At 40.1% G+C, this 18835-nt stretch overlaps 1 protein-coding gene across 1 annotated transcript in view; it reads left to right on the top strand.

Moving 5' to 3' along the window:
• The window catches only part of pthlha (parathyroid hormone-like hormone a), a 46577-nt gene that overhangs the window by 6015 nt on the left and 21727 nt on the right, over positions 1 to 18835 (top strand). Inside the window, exon 2 of the mRNA XM_061911928.1 lies at positions 229 to 287. The gene's annotated coding sequence lies outside the window, so the exon portion shown is untranslated. The remainder of the gene's footprint in view (positions 1 to 228; positions 288 to 18835) is intronic.

Raw genomic sequence — 18835 nt, 5'->3', positions numbered from 1 at the left:
ATTTTTTGCTTTGAAAAATGTAACTGTCGACACCTTGCAAACAGCCCCTTTAAATTCTGACAAACATAGAAAAAACATAACAGTATTCTTATAGTTTGCTTTCATTGCATGCTTCCTAAGTACAAACTAGCTGTGTGTGTGTGTGTGTGTGTGTGTGTGTGTGTGTGTGTGTGTGTGTGTGTGTGTGTGCGTGTGTGTGTGTGTGTTGTTTCTTCATCTGTCCATCAGCAACAACCTGACCACACACGCAGCAGGAAAACAAGACCACCACAGAAGACCACTGAACTGTAAGTTCTGTCCTACATGTCTACTTTTACGTCCACACAATGTACACATGATCCATGAACTGAAGTGTAGTGTAGTGTGGCCGCGCGATAGTACGTCAGTGTTTCCCACAGATTGACAATCTGTGGCGGTAGGGGCGTGACCCGGGCAGTGTCAATATAACGACAATGTACCGTTTGCATAATTGCTGTGATGCACGTATTTTTTTTAAAAAGACTAAAAGTATACAAATATTTAAACACAAATCTTTATTATTAGTTATTAGTGTCAGCAATTTTTTTTTTTTTTAATACATTGTGTCGTTTCACTGTATTTTTCAATTGTTGTTGCTTATTTTATTACTTTATCACAGCGGTCACTCAATCAATCAATCAATCAATGTTTATTTATATAGCCCCAAATCACAAATGTCTCAAAGGACTGCACAAATCATTACGACTACAACATCCTCGGAAGAACCCACAAAAGGGCAAGGAAAACTCACACCCAGTGGGAGGGAGAATTCACATCCAGTGGGACGCCAGTGACAATGCTGACTATGAGAAACCTTGGAGAGGAACTCAGATGTGGGCAACCCCCCCCTCTAGGGGACCGAAAGCAATGGATGTCGAGCGGGTCCAACATGATACTGTGAAAGTTCAATCCACAGTGGCTCCAACACAGCCGCGAGAGTTCAGTTCAAAGCGGATCCAAGACAGCAGCGAGAGTCCCGTCCACAGGAAACCATCTCAAGCGGAGGCGGGTCAGCAGCGTAGAGATGTCCCCAATCGATACAGGCGAGCGGTCCATCCTGGGTCCCGACGAGCGGTCCATCCTGGGTCTCGACTCTGGACAGCCAGTACTTCATCCATGGTTATCGGACCGGACCCCCTCCACAAGGGAGGGGGGGACATAGGAGAAAGAAAAGAGGTCACCAACCTTTTCGAAACCAAGAGCTACTTCTTGGGTACTGATTAATGCGAAGGGCTACCTGTTTGATACACACTTAAATAAATTGCCAGAAATAGCCAATTTGCTCGATTTACCTTTAATAAATAAATCCAATCCAATCCACTTTATTTATATAGCACATTTAAACAAAAATAGTTTCTAAAGTGCTGCACAGCCATGTTAAAAACAATATTAAAAAAAACAATATTATGCTTCATCCATCCATCCACCCATCATCTTCCGCTTATCCGAGGTCGGGTCGCGGGGGCAGCAGCCTAAGCAGGGAAGCCCAGACTTCCCTCTCACCAGCCACTTCGTCTAGCTCTTCCCGGGGGATCTCGAGGCGTTCCCAGGCCAGCCGGGAGACATAGTCTTCCCAACGTGGCCTGGGTCTTCTCCGTGGCCTCCTACCAGCTGGACGTGCCCTAAACACCTCCCTAGGGAGGCGTTCGGGTGGCATCCTGACCAGATGCCCGAACCACCTCATCTGGCTCCTCTCGATGTGAAGGAGCAGCGGCTTTACTTTGAGTCCCTCCCGGATGGCAGAGCTTCTCACCCTATCTCTAAGGGAGAGCCCCGCCACACGGCGGAGGAAACTCATTTCGGCCGCTTGTACCCGTGATCTTATCCTTTCGGTCATGACCCAAAGCTCATGACCATAGGTAAGGATGGGAACGTAGATCGACCGGTAAATTGAGAGCTTTGCCTTCCGGCTCAGCTCCTTCTTCACCACAACGGATCGATACAACGTCCATTACTGAAGACGCCGCACCGATCCGCCTGTCGATCTCACGATCCACTCTTCCCCCACTCGTGAACAAGACTCCTAGGTACTTGAACTCCTCCACTTGGGGCAGGGTCTCCTCCCCAACCCGGAGATGGCACTCCACCCTTTTCCGGGCGAGAACCATGGACTCGGACTTGGAGGTGCTGATTCTCATTCTGGTCGCTTCACACTCTGCTGCGAACCGATCCAGTGAGAGCTGAAGATCCCGGCCAGATGAAGCCATCAGGACTATATCATGCATCATCATCATCATCATGCTTCAATGACTGAATAAAAACAAAAAATAAATAAATATAAAACCAATATTAAAAAAAACAACTATATAAAAACAAATATGATTAAAAACTATTTTAAAGGGTAAAATCAATTAAAACAGTAAAATAGAAATCAAAGTGTTTAAAAAACAAAGAGGATAGAGGACCACACAACTCACGTAGTGTTAAAAGCCAAAGAATAAAAGTGGGTCTTAAGACGAGACTTAAAACACTCCACTGTGGAAGCAGTTTGAACATGGAGGGGCAGAGTGTTCCAGAGCTTAGGGCCGACCACAGAGAAGGCCCTGTCTCCCCTGGTCTTAAGTTTGGTCTTGGGCACCACGAGCTGGAACTGGCTCTCGGACCTCAGAGCGCGCGCAGGAATGTAAATTTGGATGAGGTCCGAGATTTATTGAGGTGCGGGTCCATGTAAAGATTTAAAAACAAACAGCAATGTTTTAAAATCAATTCTAAAATGAACAGGGAGCCAGTGCAAACTCTGAAGAATTGGGGTTATATGCTGGCGTATCCTGGCCCCTGTTAAAAGTCGTGCTGCCGCGTTCTGGACTAACTGCAACCGGGAGAGAGCTTTTTGGCTAATGCCAGCATAAAGTGCACTGCAGTAGTCCAGGGGACTTGAAATAAAAGCATGCACGACTTGTTCAAAAAGGTTAAAAGATAAAAAGGGTTTAACCTTTACTAAAAGACGAAGTTGATAAAAACACGATTTTAAAACGCCGTTGACTTGTTCGTCTAGTTTAAAATCGCTGTCTATAGTAAATCTATATATATATAAAAAAAAAAAGGGTATTTCTGTCTGTCATTCTGCCGTACATTTTTTTCCTTTTACGGAAGGTTTTTTGTAGAGAATACATGATGAAAAAACCCACTTAATTGAACGGTTTAAAACAGGAAAAAACAGGAAAAAAATTAAAAGTAAATTTTGAAACATAGTTTCTCTTCAATTTCGACTCTTTTTAAAATTCAAAATTCAACCCAAAAAAATGAAGAGGAAAAAATAGCTGATTCGAATCTTTTTGAAAAAAAAACAAAAAACAAATTTATGGAACATCTTTAGTAATTTTTCCTGATTAAGATTAATTTTAGAATTTTGATGACATGTTCTAAATAGGTTAAAATCCAATCTGCACTTTGTTAGAATATATAACAAATTGGACCAAGCTATATTTCAAACAAAGACAAATCATTATTTCTTCTAGATTTTCCAGAACATAATTTTTTAAAGAAATTCAAAAGACTTTGAAATAAGATTTCAATTTGATTCTACAGATTTTCTACATTTGCCAGGATATTTTTTTTAATTCTAATCATATGTTTGAAGAAATATTTCACAAATATTCTTCGTCGAAAAAACAGAAGCTAAAATGAAGAATTAAATTAAAATGTATTTTTTATTCTTTACAATAAAAAAAATAAAAATTATTTGAACATTGATTTAAATTGTCAGGAAAGAAGAGGAAGGAATTTAAAAGGTAAAAAGGTATAAGTGTTTAAAAATCCTAAAACCATTTTTAAGGTTGTATTTTTTCTCTAAAATTGTCTTTCTGAAAGTTATAAGAAGCAAAGTAAAAAAAAAAAAAAAAGAATTTCTTTAAACAAGTGAAGACCAAGTCTTTAAAATATTTTCTTGGATTTCCAAATTATATGTGAGTTTTGTCTCTCTTAGAATTAAAAATGTCGAACACAGCGACACCAGTTTGCTAGTAAATAAATAAAATGTAAAAAATAGAGGCAGGTAAGTGCTGCTATTTGAGCTATTTTTAGAACAGGCCAGCGGGCGACTAATCTGGTCCTTACGGGCGACCTGGTGCCCGCGGCACCGCGTTGGTGACCCCTGGTTTCAGGGGCGCTGAAAAGGGGGGGGGGGGGGTAAAGGAGACGGATTCTAGGGGCCCATGATGGAGGGGGGCCCAGACAGGCCCCTAATGATGAGGAAATTATATGAAATTATGTGTTGGGGGCTCTGTAAAGATTATTTTCATGGGGCCCAAAATCCCAAACGGCGCCCCTGCCTGCTTTAACACACGGGCTGCAATGTATACATCCCTGGTTTATTTACCCATTACATTGAAATTATTTAAGATACATATAGTTGGCAGATATGTAAACAACTTTTACAATAAATTGATTAACGTGGACCCCGACTTAAACAAGTTGAAAAACTTTTTCGGGTGTTACCATTTAGTGGTCAATTGTACGGAATATGTACTGTACTTGTCAGGCTTGTCCTGGACAGTGTGGCCATGTTTTTGTTTTTCGTGTTTGTTTCCTGTCAGCGCTCGTTTTGTCTTTCTTGTCTTTCTCCCTGAGCGCTGTTTCCCCCAAGCTGCGGCTGATTGCCACCTGGCCACACCTGGTGTCAATCAGCCTGATCCTATTTTTACCTGCTTTGTCCTCCAGTCAGTGCTGAATTATTGTTATAGTTGCGTCTACTTTTGTTCACTCCGAACAGTAAGTGTTTTGTTCATAGCCTAGTTTGTTATCCGCCTCGTACGCACTTTTTGTTAGTACCCTTTTGTTTGTTCTTGTTTTAGTATTTAAATTAAATCATGTTTTCTTATTCAATGCCTGCCACCGTCTCTGCATCTTGGGTTTCGTCTTCAACAAAATGTGACAGTACTGTGCAATCTACTAATAAAAGTTTCACTCAATCAAAAACCTTTAGAATGGAGATGAAAAAATGTCCAAATTGAGGTTTCTTATTGATAATCTCTGCAAAGAGGATACAGTTTGACATTATCTGAAAAATCAATACAACTATATCAGCTCCTGTGCCGCTAGCTTAATGCTAACGTACAATGGACAGGCCTATTGACAGGCTGACCGATATTATTTTCGTATTCAACAAATGCTAATGCATTGCTATTTAATGCCATATAGTCAATAAACATAGTGGGAATAATAAATGGTGATAATTATCACAATATAAACTAAAATACAAATACAACTATCCGAGCTTCATTGCTGTTAGCTTAATGCTAACATACAATGGACAAGCCCATTGACAGGCTAAATTAAATTAGCATCGGAATTTTTTTTAAACGAACAAATGTTTAAAAAAATGCTAATGCATTGCTATTTACAGTCTTTTAGTCAACAAAAGTGGTGGGAATAATAAATGGTGATAAAAATCACAATATCAACTGAAAATGCAATACAACTATACCAGCTCCTTTGCCGCTAACTTAATGCTAACGTGCAATCGACAAGCCCATTGACAGGCTAACACAAATTAGCATCGTAATTGTTTTAAACTTGAACACGTGTTTAACAAATGCTAATGCACTGCTATTTACAGCCATATAGTCATTAAACGTAGTGGGAATAATAAATGGTGATAATTATCACAATATCAACTGAAAAATCAATACAAGTATACCAGCTCCTTTGCCGCTAGCTTAATGTTAAAATACAATAGAAAAGTAATTGACAGGCTAACAAAAATTAGCATTGGAATTGTTTTAAACTTGAACAAATGTTTAACGAATGCTAATGCGTTGCTATTTACAGACATATAGTCACCAAACGTATTGGGAATAAATATTGGTGATAATTATCACAATATACACTGAAAAAGCAATACAACTATACCAGCTCCTTTGCCGCTAGCTTAATGCTAAAATACAATGGAAAAGTAATTGACAGGCTAACAAAAATTAGCATCGGAATTGTTTTAAACTTGAACAAATGTTTCACAAATGCCAATGCATTGATATTTACAGTCTTTTAGTCACCAAAAGTGGTGGGAATAATAAATGGTGATAATTATCACAATATAAACTGAAAAAGCAATACAACTATACCAGCTCCTTTGCCGCTAGCTTAATGGTAACATACAATGGACAAGCCCATTGACAGGCTAACACAAATTAGCATTGTAATAGTTTTAAACTTGAACAAATGTTTAACAAATGCTAATGCACTGCTATTTACAGCCATATTGTCGCTAAACGTAGTGGGAATAATAAATGGTGATAAATATTACAATATCAACTGAAAAAGCAATACAACTATACCAGCTCCTTTGCCGCTAGCCCAATGCTAAAATACAATGGAAAAGTAATTGACAGGCTAACAAAAATTAGCATCGGAATTGTTTTAAACTTGAACAAATGTTTCACAAATGCTAATGCATTGCTATTTACAGACATATAGTCACCAAACGCGGTGGGAATAAATATTGGTGGTGATTATCACAATATGAAAAAAACATAAAATACAATAACAAAAAAAATATTTGGCGGCACGCCACAAGTAAATTTGTGGCCACATTTTTTTTTAATCAAATGTTTTAAAATGTTGCGATATTCACCCTGAATAGCTAATTAAATGTATGTGAAACACTGTATGTTGTGTAAACACCATAGAGCAGTGGTTCTCAACTTTTTTTCAGTGATGTACCCCCTGTGAACATTTTTTTAATTCAAGTACCCCCTAATCAGAGCAAAGCATTTTTGTTGAAAAAAAGAGATAAAGAAGTAAAATAAAGCACTATGTCATCAGTTTATTTATTAAATTGTATAACAGTGCAAAATATTGCTCATTTGTAGTGGTCTTTCTTGAACTGTTAAAAATAACTGAAAACTTGTTGAAAAATAAACAAGTGATTCAATTTAAAAAAATATATATGTTGCAGAGGGGTTAGTGCGTCTGCCTCACAATACGAAGTTCCTGCAGTCCTGGGTTCAAATCCAGGCTCGGGATCTTTCTGTGTGGAGTTTGCATGTTCTCCCCGTGACTGCGTGGGTTCCCTCCGGGTACTCCGGCTTCCTCCCACTTCCAAAGACATGCACCTGGGGATAGGTTGATTGGCAACACTAAATTGGCCCTAGTGTGTGAATGTGAGTGTGAATGTTGTCTGTCTATCTGTGTTGGCCCTGCGATTAGGTGGCAACTTGTCCAGGGTGTACCCTGCCTTCCGCCCGATTGTAGCTGAGATAGGCGCCAGCGCCCCCCGCGACCCCGAAAGGGAATAAGCGGTAGGAAATGGATGGATGGATGGATGTTTACACATAGAAGTAATCAACTTAAAGTGCCCTCTTTGGGGATTGTAATAGAGATCCATCTGGATTCATGAACTTAATTCTAAACATTTCTTCACAAAAAAAGAAATCTTTAACATCAATATTTATGGAACATGTCCACAAAAATCCAGCTGTCAACACTGAATATTGCATTGTTGCATTTCTTTTCATAGTTTATGAACTTGCATTCATATTTTCTTGAAGTATTATTCAATAAATATATTTATAAAGAATTGTTGAATTGTTGCTGTTTTTAGAATATTTTCAAAAAATCTCACGTACCCCTTGGCATGCCTTCAAGTACCCCCAGGAGTACTCGTACCCCCATTTGAGAACCACTGTCATAGAGGACAATGAAGCAACAGCTCATGTCTTTTAGCTCACAGACTGGCAGTGCTGGACCAACCCCTCAGTCAGTGGGGATTTGTGGTTGCCAGTTTGAGCCCAGCGTGTCCAGGAAGACCACTGTTACATAAATATGGAAGTGAGTCATATGTGCAAACATGCTAATGCCACACTAAGCGTGTCCATTAATTGTTTTAACGAGCTGAACGTTATCGACCGTGATACGTTTTACACATCAGTGACTTTTTTTTCGGTGCCATTTTGACTTTAGGCACAGCGGTGGTGAAGGTTGACGACACAAGTTGCGTGGTCGTCGCTGGGGTCCTCCATGTTGAAAAGGACACGCGCGTTGTCCGGCGACTAATTGTGTGGACGTGTTGGCTGGCGGAACCACGCCTCGCCACGGGGGCATCGGCGGCGGCGCCCCGGGCATTGCTCGCTGATGAAGATGAGGAGCGAAACGATCTTTGCATGAGTCACATGACATTTACGGCCTGTCTGCTTATTTTTAGCTCATTTCATTAGCGACGCTGCTTGGTGATCAGGCAGCGAGGATGCCGCTAGGCATGGTGGGAAATAAAAAGTACGAGTTATCTCACCTTAGTCTGTTGTTGGAGGCTGACTATCTCTTTATTGATTGATTAGAAGTTACGATATGTTAATATTGAAGATGTCCAGTATTATTGGCCTGCCAATATTATCGGCCAATAAATGCTTTAAAATGTAATATGGGAAATTTTCGGTATTGGTTTTAAAAGACGTAAAATCTATGTCCTTTTTTTAGAACGCCGCTGTGTACACGGACGCAGGGAGAAGTACAGAGCGCCAATAAACCTTAAAGGGACTGCCTTTGCGTGCCGGCCCAGTCACATAATATCTACGGCTTGACACACATATAAGTGAATGCAACGCATACTTGGTCAACAGCCATACAGGTCACATTGAGGGTGGCCATATAAACAACTTTAACACTGTTACAAATATCAGAATCAGCTTTATTGTCATTACGCAGGGTAATAAGGTTTTACTACTTACGTATAAAATACTACACGGTCTAGCTCCATCCTATCTTGCCGATTGTATTGTACCATATGTCCCGGCAAGAAATCTGCGTTCAAAGGACTCCGGCTTATTAGTGATTCCCAAAGCCCAAAAAAAGTCTGCGGGCTATAGAGCGTTTTCTGTTCAGGCTCCAGTACTCTGGAATGCCCTCAGTTCGAGATGCTACCTCAGTGGAAGCATTTAAGTCTCACCTTAAAACTCATTTGTATACTCTAGCCTTTAAATAGACCCCCTTTTTAGACCAGTTGATCTGCCGTTTCTTTTCTTTTTCTCCTATGTCCCACTCTCCCTTGTGGAGGGGGTCCGGTCCGATCCGGTGGCCATGTACTGCTTGCCTGTATATCGGCTGGGGACATCTCTGCGCTGCTTATCCGCCTCCGCTTGGGATGGTTTCCTGCTGGCTCCGCTGTGAACGGGACTCTCGCTGCTGTGTTGGATCCGCTTTGGACTGGACTCTCGCGACTGTGTTGGATCCATTATGGATTGAACTTTCACAGTATCATGTTAGACCCGCTCGACATCCATTGCTTTCCTCCTCTCCAAGGTTCTCATAGTCATCATTGTCACCGATGTCCCACTGGGTGTGAGTTTTCCTTGCCCTTATGTGGGCCTACCGAGGATGTCGTAGTGGTTTGTGCAGCCCTTTGAGACACTAGTGATTTAGGGCTATATAAGTAAACATTGATTGATTGATAATGAGATTGAGACCATTCCATACAGTGCGATGTGTGCATGCAAGAAAACAATGTGTAAATATTCAAAAATATAAAAAATATAGAAGTGCAAAGAAAGGTGTGGAAGAGAACAGTGTACACTCTATACCAGGGGTGTCAAACTCAAATACCCAAACAAGTTTTGGATTGAATCTTGAACAAGCAAGGCTTACGGTATATACATTTATAGTCACATGCAAAATCGAGTTTCAAATAATAATAATAATTAAAAAATATCAATGGCATATCAAATAAAATTTATAAAAAATGGAATGCCTCTTTTCGGCGGCGGGGTTGAGGCGGAGGGGGGGTGTATATTGTAGCGTCCCGGAAGAGTTAGTGCTGCAAGGGATTGTGGGTATTTTTTCTGTTGTGTTTATGTTGTGTTACGGTGCGGGTATTCTCCCAAAATGTGTCATTCTTGTTTGGTGTGGGTTCACAGTGTGGCGCATATTTGTAACAGTGTTGAAGTTGTTTATACGGCCACCCTCAGTGTGACCTGTATGGCTGTTGACCAAGTATGCATTGCATTCACTCGTGTGTGTGTGTGTATAAGCCGCATATATTATGTGACTGGGCTGGCACGCTGTTTGTATGGAGGAAAAGCGGATGTGGCGACAGGTTGTAGAGAACGCCAAAGGCGGTGCCTTTAAGGCCCACCCCCAATATTGTTGAAATTCGGGAGGGACACTGAACTTCGGAAGTCTCCTGGGAAAATCGGGAGGGTTGGCAAGTAAGATAATTAGCGGTGAATGCGGTGTTACAGCAGCGGGCCAGCTCTAATGTTAATTTGATACTGCCTCAAGGGCCAAGTGAAATTACACGGCGGGCCAAATTTGGCCCGCGGGCCAGAGTTTGACACCCACGCTCTATACCAGGGGTCGGGAAACTTTTTGGCCGAGAGAGCCAAGAATCCAAATATTTAAAAATGTATTTCCGTAAGAGCCATATACATTTTTTTTTCAACACTGAACAACTAAATGTGTGCATTTTTAAGTAAGACCAACATTTATAGGGTATAATAGGTCTCTTATTCTTTGTAATAACATTGTTATTCTTAAGCTAACTGTGGAGGGGTCGTGGCCTGCGGGCCTGCAGCGAAGCGGGGTGTTGCCAGGATCAGCCTCGAAATCAGCGACAGATGCGTAGATGGCCCAGCTTTGCCTTGTTATCTAATCATCTGTCGCTCTGTTATAAGCAGCAGCCAGGAGGAGAGACAGGGTTGGGGCTGGAGCTAGAGCGCGAGCGAGAACGAAAGAGGAAAAGACAATTGCTAGTAAGCAACTGAGAGACTTATTTAATAAATAAAACAATATTGTAACCTTGAAACAGGCTCTCATGTCGGTGCTTGGTGGTCTGAAGAACCCCCAAGAGGGCAAGCCCCACACTAACCAATAATAAATACATAAATTCTTACCATTAACGCAACTTCTTGAACAGGTGCGGTAAACGGATGGATGGATTCAAAATGCATGACAATTTTTTATATTTTGAGCGTTATTTTTAACACTGATTACAAGTGGAATTATTCATTACTTATCTTGTTACGCAATGTCAGCTAAGATTTATCCGAGAGCCAGATGCAGTCATCAAAAGAGCCACATCTGGCTCTAGAGCCATAGGTTCCCTACCCCTGCTCTATACTCTCTGTACACTGTACACTCTGTGCAAATCTACACCCTATACACTCTGTACAAATGTACACTCTATACAGTGGGTGAAAATAATATATACATGAAAAAAAACTGGGTGGTTGGTGGAATGGGTTATTGCACCGAAGAGAAGGCAGTTATGAGGGTCAATGGGGCAGTCCGTTCAGGGTGATTATGGCCCAAATATGCGCCACAGTGTGAACCCACACCAGACAAGAATGACAAACCCATTTCGGGTGAACATCCGCACAACATAAACACAACAGAACAAATACCCAGAACCCCTTGCAGCACTAACTCTTCCGGGACACTACAATATACGGCGCCCGCCACCAAAATCCCGCCCACCTCAAACTCCTCATGTTCTCTCAGAGAGAGCATGTCCCAAATTCCAAGCTGGAGTTTTGAGGCATGTTGGAAAAAATAATGTACTTTGTGACTTCAATAATAAATATGGCAGTGCCATGTTGGCATTTTCTTCCATGACTTGAGTTGATTTATTTTGGAAAATCTTGTTACATTGTTTAATGCATCCAGCGGGGTATCACCACAATATTATGCATGATAATTTGTTAATTGCACGACTGTATGTATCGGTATCTGTTGATATCGGTGTCTGCAATTAAGAGTCGGACAATATCGGAATATCGGATATCAGTGGAAAAGCCATCATCGGATATCTCTAGTTATTGATCTTTTTACAAATCCCGTTTCCATATGAGATGGGAAATTGTGTTAGATGTAAACATAAACGGAATACAATGATTTGCAAATCCTTTTCAACCCATATTCAGTTGAATGCACTACAAAGACAAGATATTTGATGTTCAAACTCATAAACTTTATTTTTTTTTTTGCAAATGATAATTAACTTAGAATTTCATGGCTGTAACACGTGCCAAAGTAGTTGGGAAAGGGCATGTTCACCACTGTGTTACATTACCTTTTCTTTTAAAAACACTCAACAAATATTTGGGAACTGAGGAAACTAATTGTTGAAGCTTTGAAAGTGGAATTCTTTCTCATTCTTGTTTTATGTAGAGCTTCAGTCGTTCAACAGTCCGGGGTCTCCGCTGTCGTATTTTACACTTCATAATGCGCCACACATTTTCAATGGGAGACAGGTCTGGACTGCAGGCGGGCCAGGAAAGTACCCGCACTCTTTTACTTCGAAACCACGCTGTTGTAACACGTGGCTTGGCATTGTCTTGCTGAAATAAGCAGGGGCGTCCATGATAACGTTGCTTGGATGACAACATATGTTGTTCCAAAACCTGTATGTACCATTCAGCATTAATGGTGCCTTCACAGATGTGTAAGTTACCCATGCCTTGGGCACTAATACACCCCCATACCATCACACATGCTGGCTTTTGAACTTTGCGCCTATAACAATCCGGATGGTTATTTTCCTCTTTGTTCCGGAGGACACCACGTCCACAGTTTCCAAATATAATTTGAAATTTGGACCACAGAACACTTTTCCACTTTGCATCAGTCCATCTTAGATGAGCTCGGCCCCAGAGAAGCCAGCGGCTTTCCTGGGTGTTGTTGATAAATGGGTTTTGCTTTGCATAGCAGAGTTTTAACTTGCACTTACAGATGTAGCAACCAACTGTAGTTACTGACAGTGGTTTTATGAAGTGTTCCTGAGCCCATGTGGTGATATCCTTTACACACTGATGTCTGTTTTTGATACAGTACCTCCTGAGGGATCAAAGGTCCGTAATATCATCGCTTACGTGCATTCATTTCTCCAGATTCTCTGACCCTTTTGATGATTTTACGGACCGTAGATGGTAAAATCCCTAAATTCTTTGTAATAGTTCGTTGAGGAATGTTGTTCTAAAACTTTTCGACAATTTGCTTACAAAGTGGTGACCCTCGCCCCATCCTTGTTTGTGAATTACTTAGCCTTTCATGGAAGCTGCTTTTATACCCAATCATGGCACCCAACTGTTCCCAATTAGCCTGCACACCTGGTGGATGTTCCAAATAAGTTTTTGACGAGAATTTCTCAACTTTATCAGTATTTATTGCCACCTTTACCAACTTCTTTGTCACGTTTTGCTGGCATCAAATTCTAAAGTTAATGATTATTTGCACACACAAAAATGTTTATCAGTTTAAACATCAAATATGTTGTCTTTGTAGCATATTCAACTGAATATGGGTTGAAAATGATTTGCAAATCATTGTATTCTGTTTATATTTACATCTAACATAATTTCCCAACTCATATGGAAACGGGGTTTGTATATCAGTATGGGTTGATATCGGTATCTGCAATTAAGAGTTAGACAATATTGGAATATCGGACATCCTTAGTTATTATTGCTCTTTTTACATAGCTTGAGGCTAACTGCACATTCTAATAAAGACGTGTGTTTTGATGCTTGTGCGGACACAAGATGGGCGTGTCTTCATCTTTGAAGCAGATGTGACGAGGACGCTTTGGGAATATGAGAAGATGGAAAAGAACATTCTTGGGAATCAGCAAGTGAATAGGTGTGAAAGTTTGCTTGGTTTATTTAGACTGAGCTCAGAAGGCCGTTTCGGCCCAACATGGACGTGCACCACCTTGCATTCTTTCCTCCCAGCGGGAGTGTTTGCAGCTGGGTAGCTATCACTGTTTACATCACACCGCTAAGCTAGGCTAACGTGCTAGCTGGTGAGCGGCGTGGCGAAAAATTCAAAGGGGGCGGCGGTGTTGTTAGTCCTCTGCTTATCCTTAGGACAACACGCTGCGCCCACGCCTTTCACTTCCTGCCGCCGTGCCAAAGACCACAACTCACCTTCAGGTCGTCACGGACGCGCATCTCCCCGTCCTTTCTCTCATGTCCAACGCCATGACACACACGTTCTGGGGGACTCGAGAAAGTGGCAGCTATATGTGTGTGTGTGCGTGTCTTCTGGGTGGCATTGTGGTAGTGACCCAGCTGACCTCCCTTCTTCAAATAAAGAAGACGGAACATTCTTCTTCTTCTGTTGGTCTGTGGAGGAAGACTGTGATGAGGAACAGTCTTCTTCCTTTTGACCTTAACTGTACTGCAACAAAACATGACTTCTTCTGTGGTTTCCAGCCCCTGCTCAATGTGTGTGATGAAGATATTGGAGATAATGATGATGAGATGATAAATATGATAAACAGTCAATGATGGGGTAAAAGAGGTAGATGATTAAAAGGATGATGTAAATGATGATGAGGATGACCTGGATTATATGGTAGGTGATGTAAACTGTGAAGATAATGAAAATGATGACGATGAAGATGATGTAATTGAGAAGGAGGATGAAGATGAGTTTGATGATAAAGAGGATGTACAAACCCCGTTTCCATATGAGTTGGGAAATTGTTAGATGAAAATATAAACGTAATACAATGATTTGCAAATCCTTTTCAAGCCATATTCAGTTGAATGCACTACAAAGACAACATATTTGATGTTCAAACTCATAAACTTTATTTTTTCTTTTGCAAATAGTAATTAACTTAGAATTTCATGGCTGCAACACGTGCCAAAGTAGTTGGGAAAGGGCATGTTCACCACTGTGTTACATCACTTTTTCTTTTAACAACGCTCAAACGTTTGGGAACTGAGGAAACTAATTGTTGAAGCTTTGAAAGTGGAATTCTTTCCCATTCTTGTTTTATGTAGAGCTTCAGTCGTTCAACAGTCCGCTGTCGTATTTTACGCTTCATAATGCACCACACATTTTCAATGGGAGACAGGTCTGGACTACAGGCTGGCCAGGAAAATACTCGCACTGTTTTTTTATGATGCCACGTTGTTGTAACACTTGTCTTGCTGAAATAAGCAGGGGTGTCCATGATCACGTTGCTTGGATGACAATGTATGTTGCGCCAAAACCTGTATAGACCTTTCAGTTTTAATGGTGCCTTCACAGATGTGTAAGTTACCCATGCCTTGGGCACTAATACACCCCCATATCATCACAGATGCTGGCTTTTGAACTTTGCGCCTATAACTATCCGAATGGTTATAACCTCTTTGTTCTGGAGGACACCATGTCCTCTGTTTCCAAATATAATTTGAAATGTGGACTTGTCAGACCACAGAACACCTTTCCACTTTGCATCAGTCCATCTTAGGTGAGATCGGACCCACCCAAGCCGGCGGCGTTTCAGGATATTGTTGATAAATGTGTTTAGCTTTGCATAGTAAAGTTTTAACTTGCACTTAGAGATGTAGCGACCAACTATAGTTACTGACAGTGGTTTTATGAAGTGTTCCTGAGCCCATGTGGTGATTTCATTTACACACTGATGTCGGTTTTTAATGCAGTACCGCCTGAGGGATCAGAAGTTTGTAACATCGCTTACGTGCAGTGATTTTTCCAGATTCTCTGAACTTTTTGATGATTTTACGGACCGTAAATGGTAAAATCCCTAAAATCCTTGCAAAAGCTCGTTGAGAAATGTTGTTCTAAAACTGTTCGACAATTTGCTTACAAATTGGTGACCCTCACCCCTTCCTTGTTTGTGAATTACTTAGCATTTCATGGAAGCTGCTTTTATACCCAATCATGGCACACACTTGTTCCCAATTAGCCTGCGCACCTGTGGGATGTTCCATGTAAGTGTTTGATGAGCATTCCTCAACTTTATCAATATTTATTGCCACCTTTCCCAACTTCTTTGTCACGTGTTGCTGGCATCAAATTCTAAAGTTAATTATTTGTAACAACAAAAAATGTTTATCAGTTTGAACATCAAATATGTTGTCTTTGTAGCATATCCAACTGAATATGGGTTGAAAATGATTTGCAAATCATTGTATTCCGTTTATATTTACATCTAACACAATTTCCCAACTCATATGGAAACGGGGTTTGTAAAAGAGAAAGGAGATGTTGATTGTGAATGATGTAAATTATGAAAATGATGCGGATGATAAAAATGAGAATGATGAAGATGATGTAAATTATGTTAAAGAATATGAGGATGATTAAGGTGATGTAAAATATGAAGATCATGAGGGTGATTTTTAAGATGAGGGTTGAGTACACTGAACAAAAATATAAAGGCAACACTTTTGATTGTGCTCCCATTTTTCATAAGTGGAAAAATGTTAAACTTTTACTATATACACAATATACCTATTTCTCTAAAATATTGTTCACAAATCTGGCTAAATCTGTGTTAGTGAGCATTTCGTCTTTGCCACCTCACAGGTGTGGCATATCAAGATTCTGATTAAACAGCATTATTATTGCACATGTGTGCAAGAAGGCCACTCTGAAAATATGCAGTTTTATCACAGCCCAATGCCACAGATGTCGCAAGTTTTGAGGGAGCTTGCGTTTGGCATGCTGACTGCAGGAATGTCCACCAGAGCTGTTGCCCGTGAATTGAATGTTCATTTCTCTACCACAAGCTGTCTCCAAGGGTGTTTCAGAGAATTTGGCAGTACATTCAACCGGCCTCACAACCGAAGACCACGTGTAACCACACCAGCCGAGAACATCCAGCAGGTGCACCTCCTTGGTCGTTTGAGACCAGCCACCCGGATAGCTGCTGCAACAATTGGTTTGCATAACTAAATAATTTCTGCACACACTGTGAGAAACCATCTCAGGATCTAATCTGCATGATTGTCATCCTCATCGGGGTCTCGACATGACTGCTGTTTGTCGTCGTAACTGACTAGAGTGGGAAAATGCTCATAATTGATGGGATCTGGCATGTTGGAGAGGTGTTCCTTTGATGGATGAATCCCGGTTTTGACTATCCAGGACAGATGGCAGACAGCGTGTGTGGGAGAGTGGTTTGCAGATGTCAACGTTGTTAATCGAGTGGCCCACGGTGGGGGTGGGATTATGTTATGGGCAGGCGTATGTTATGGACAACGAACGCAAGTGGATTTTATTGATGGCATTTTGAATGCACAGAGATACCATGCCATCACCTCATTTTGCAGCATGACAATGCACGGCCCCATGTTGCGGAATACGTCTTTTGTGTAGTAAACATTTTAGATCGTTGAGTTCAACGCATGAGGAATGGGAGCCAAAACAAAAGTGTTGCATTTATATTTTTATTCAGTATATGCGTGGAGTTTGCATGTTCTCACCGAGACTGCGTGGGTTCTCTCCGGGTACTCCGGCTTCCTCCCACCTCCAAAGACATGTACCTGGGGATAAGTTGATTGGCAACACTAAATTAGCCCTAGTGTTTGAGTGTGAATGTTGTCTGTCTCTGTGTTGGCCATATGATGAGGTGGCAACTTGTCCAGGGTGTACCCTGCCTTCCGCCCGATTGTAGCTGAGATAGGCTCCAGCTCCCCTGATTTTTGGGGATAACATTTCGATTCTCGATTCAAAATACATACTTTTTTAATAACATTGGGTACCAGTTCTATGATCAACTACATTCCTTCATTATATAAACAGTTTTGATCAATTTCCATGTTAAGTAAAAGAAAACTGTTCTTGTTTGATGAAATTCTACCCAAACATTTACTTAAGTGGCAGGACAGGACAGATTTTTTGTAAAAAAAATTTTTTGATTTTTTATGGCACACCATGTAAATAATGAAGATGAGGAAAACTATGAAGTTGATTTACATGAGAAATATTGTGGAAATGATGAAGATGAGGAGGGTGATGCGGATGACGTAGATCAGGGGTCACCAACGCGGTGCCCGCGGGCACCAGGTAGCCCGTAAGGACCAGATGAGTCGCCCGCTGGCCTGTTCTAAAAATAGCTCAAATAGCAGCACTTACCAGTGAGCTGCCTCTATTTTTTACATTTTATTTATTTACTAGCAAGCTGGTCTCACTTTGCTTGACATTTTTAATTCTAAGAGAGACAAAACTCAAATAGAATTTGAAAATCCAAGCAAATATTTTAAAGACTTGGTCTTCACTTGTTTGAATAAATTCATTTATTTTTTTTACTTTGCTTCTTATAACTTCCAGAAAGACAATTTTAGAGAAAAAATACAACCTTACAAATTATTTTAGGATTTTTAAACACATATACCTTTTAGCTTCTGTTTTTTCAACGAAGAATATTTGTGAAATATTTTTTCGAACATATGATTAAAATTTAAAAACAATTATTCTGGCAAATATAGAAAATCTTTAGAATCAAATTTAAATCTTTCAAAGTCTTTTGAATTTCTTTTAAAATTTCTGTTCTGGAAAATCTAGAAGAAATAAAGATTTGTCTCTGCTAGAAATATAGCTTGGTCCAATTTGTTATATATTCTAACAAAGTGCCGATTGGATTTTAACCTATTTAAAACATGTCATCAAAATTCTAAAATTAATTTGAAACAGGAAAAATTACTAATGATGTTCCATAAATTCTTTTTTTTTTTTTTTTTTTCAAAAAGATTCGAATTAGCTAGTTTTTCTCTTCTTTTTTTCCGTTGAATTTTTTAATTTTAAAGTGTCGAAATTGAAGATAAACTATGTTTCAAAATTTAATTTAGATTTTTTTCCTGTTTTTTCCTCTTTTAAACCGTTCAATTAAGTGTTTTTTCATCATTTATTCTCTACAAAAAACCTTCCGTAAAAGGAAAAAAATGTACGATGGCATGACAGACGGAAATACCCATTTTATATACAGTATATATATATATATATATATTTTTTTTTTTAGCTCTTTGTTTCAAAAAGGTTGGTGACCCCTGATGTAAAAGATGAGAATGATGAAGATGATGAGTGAGGTAGTTGAGTAAAAGGTATGTCAGGTGTTTAGTGGACTTCAGTCCACATGTGTTTTCCAGATGTT

Source organism: Nerophis ophidion, linkage group LG10 (assembly GCF_033978795.1).
Source record: "Nerophis ophidion isolate RoL-2023_Sa linkage group LG10, RoL_Noph_v1.0, whole genome shotgun sequence".
Lineage (NCBI taxonomy): Eukaryota > Metazoa > Chordata > Actinopteri > Syngnathiformes > Syngnathidae > Nerophis > Nerophis ophidion.
The sequence above is the reverse complement of the archived record's forward strand: the minus strand, read 5'-3'. Positions and strand labels throughout refer to the sequence as shown.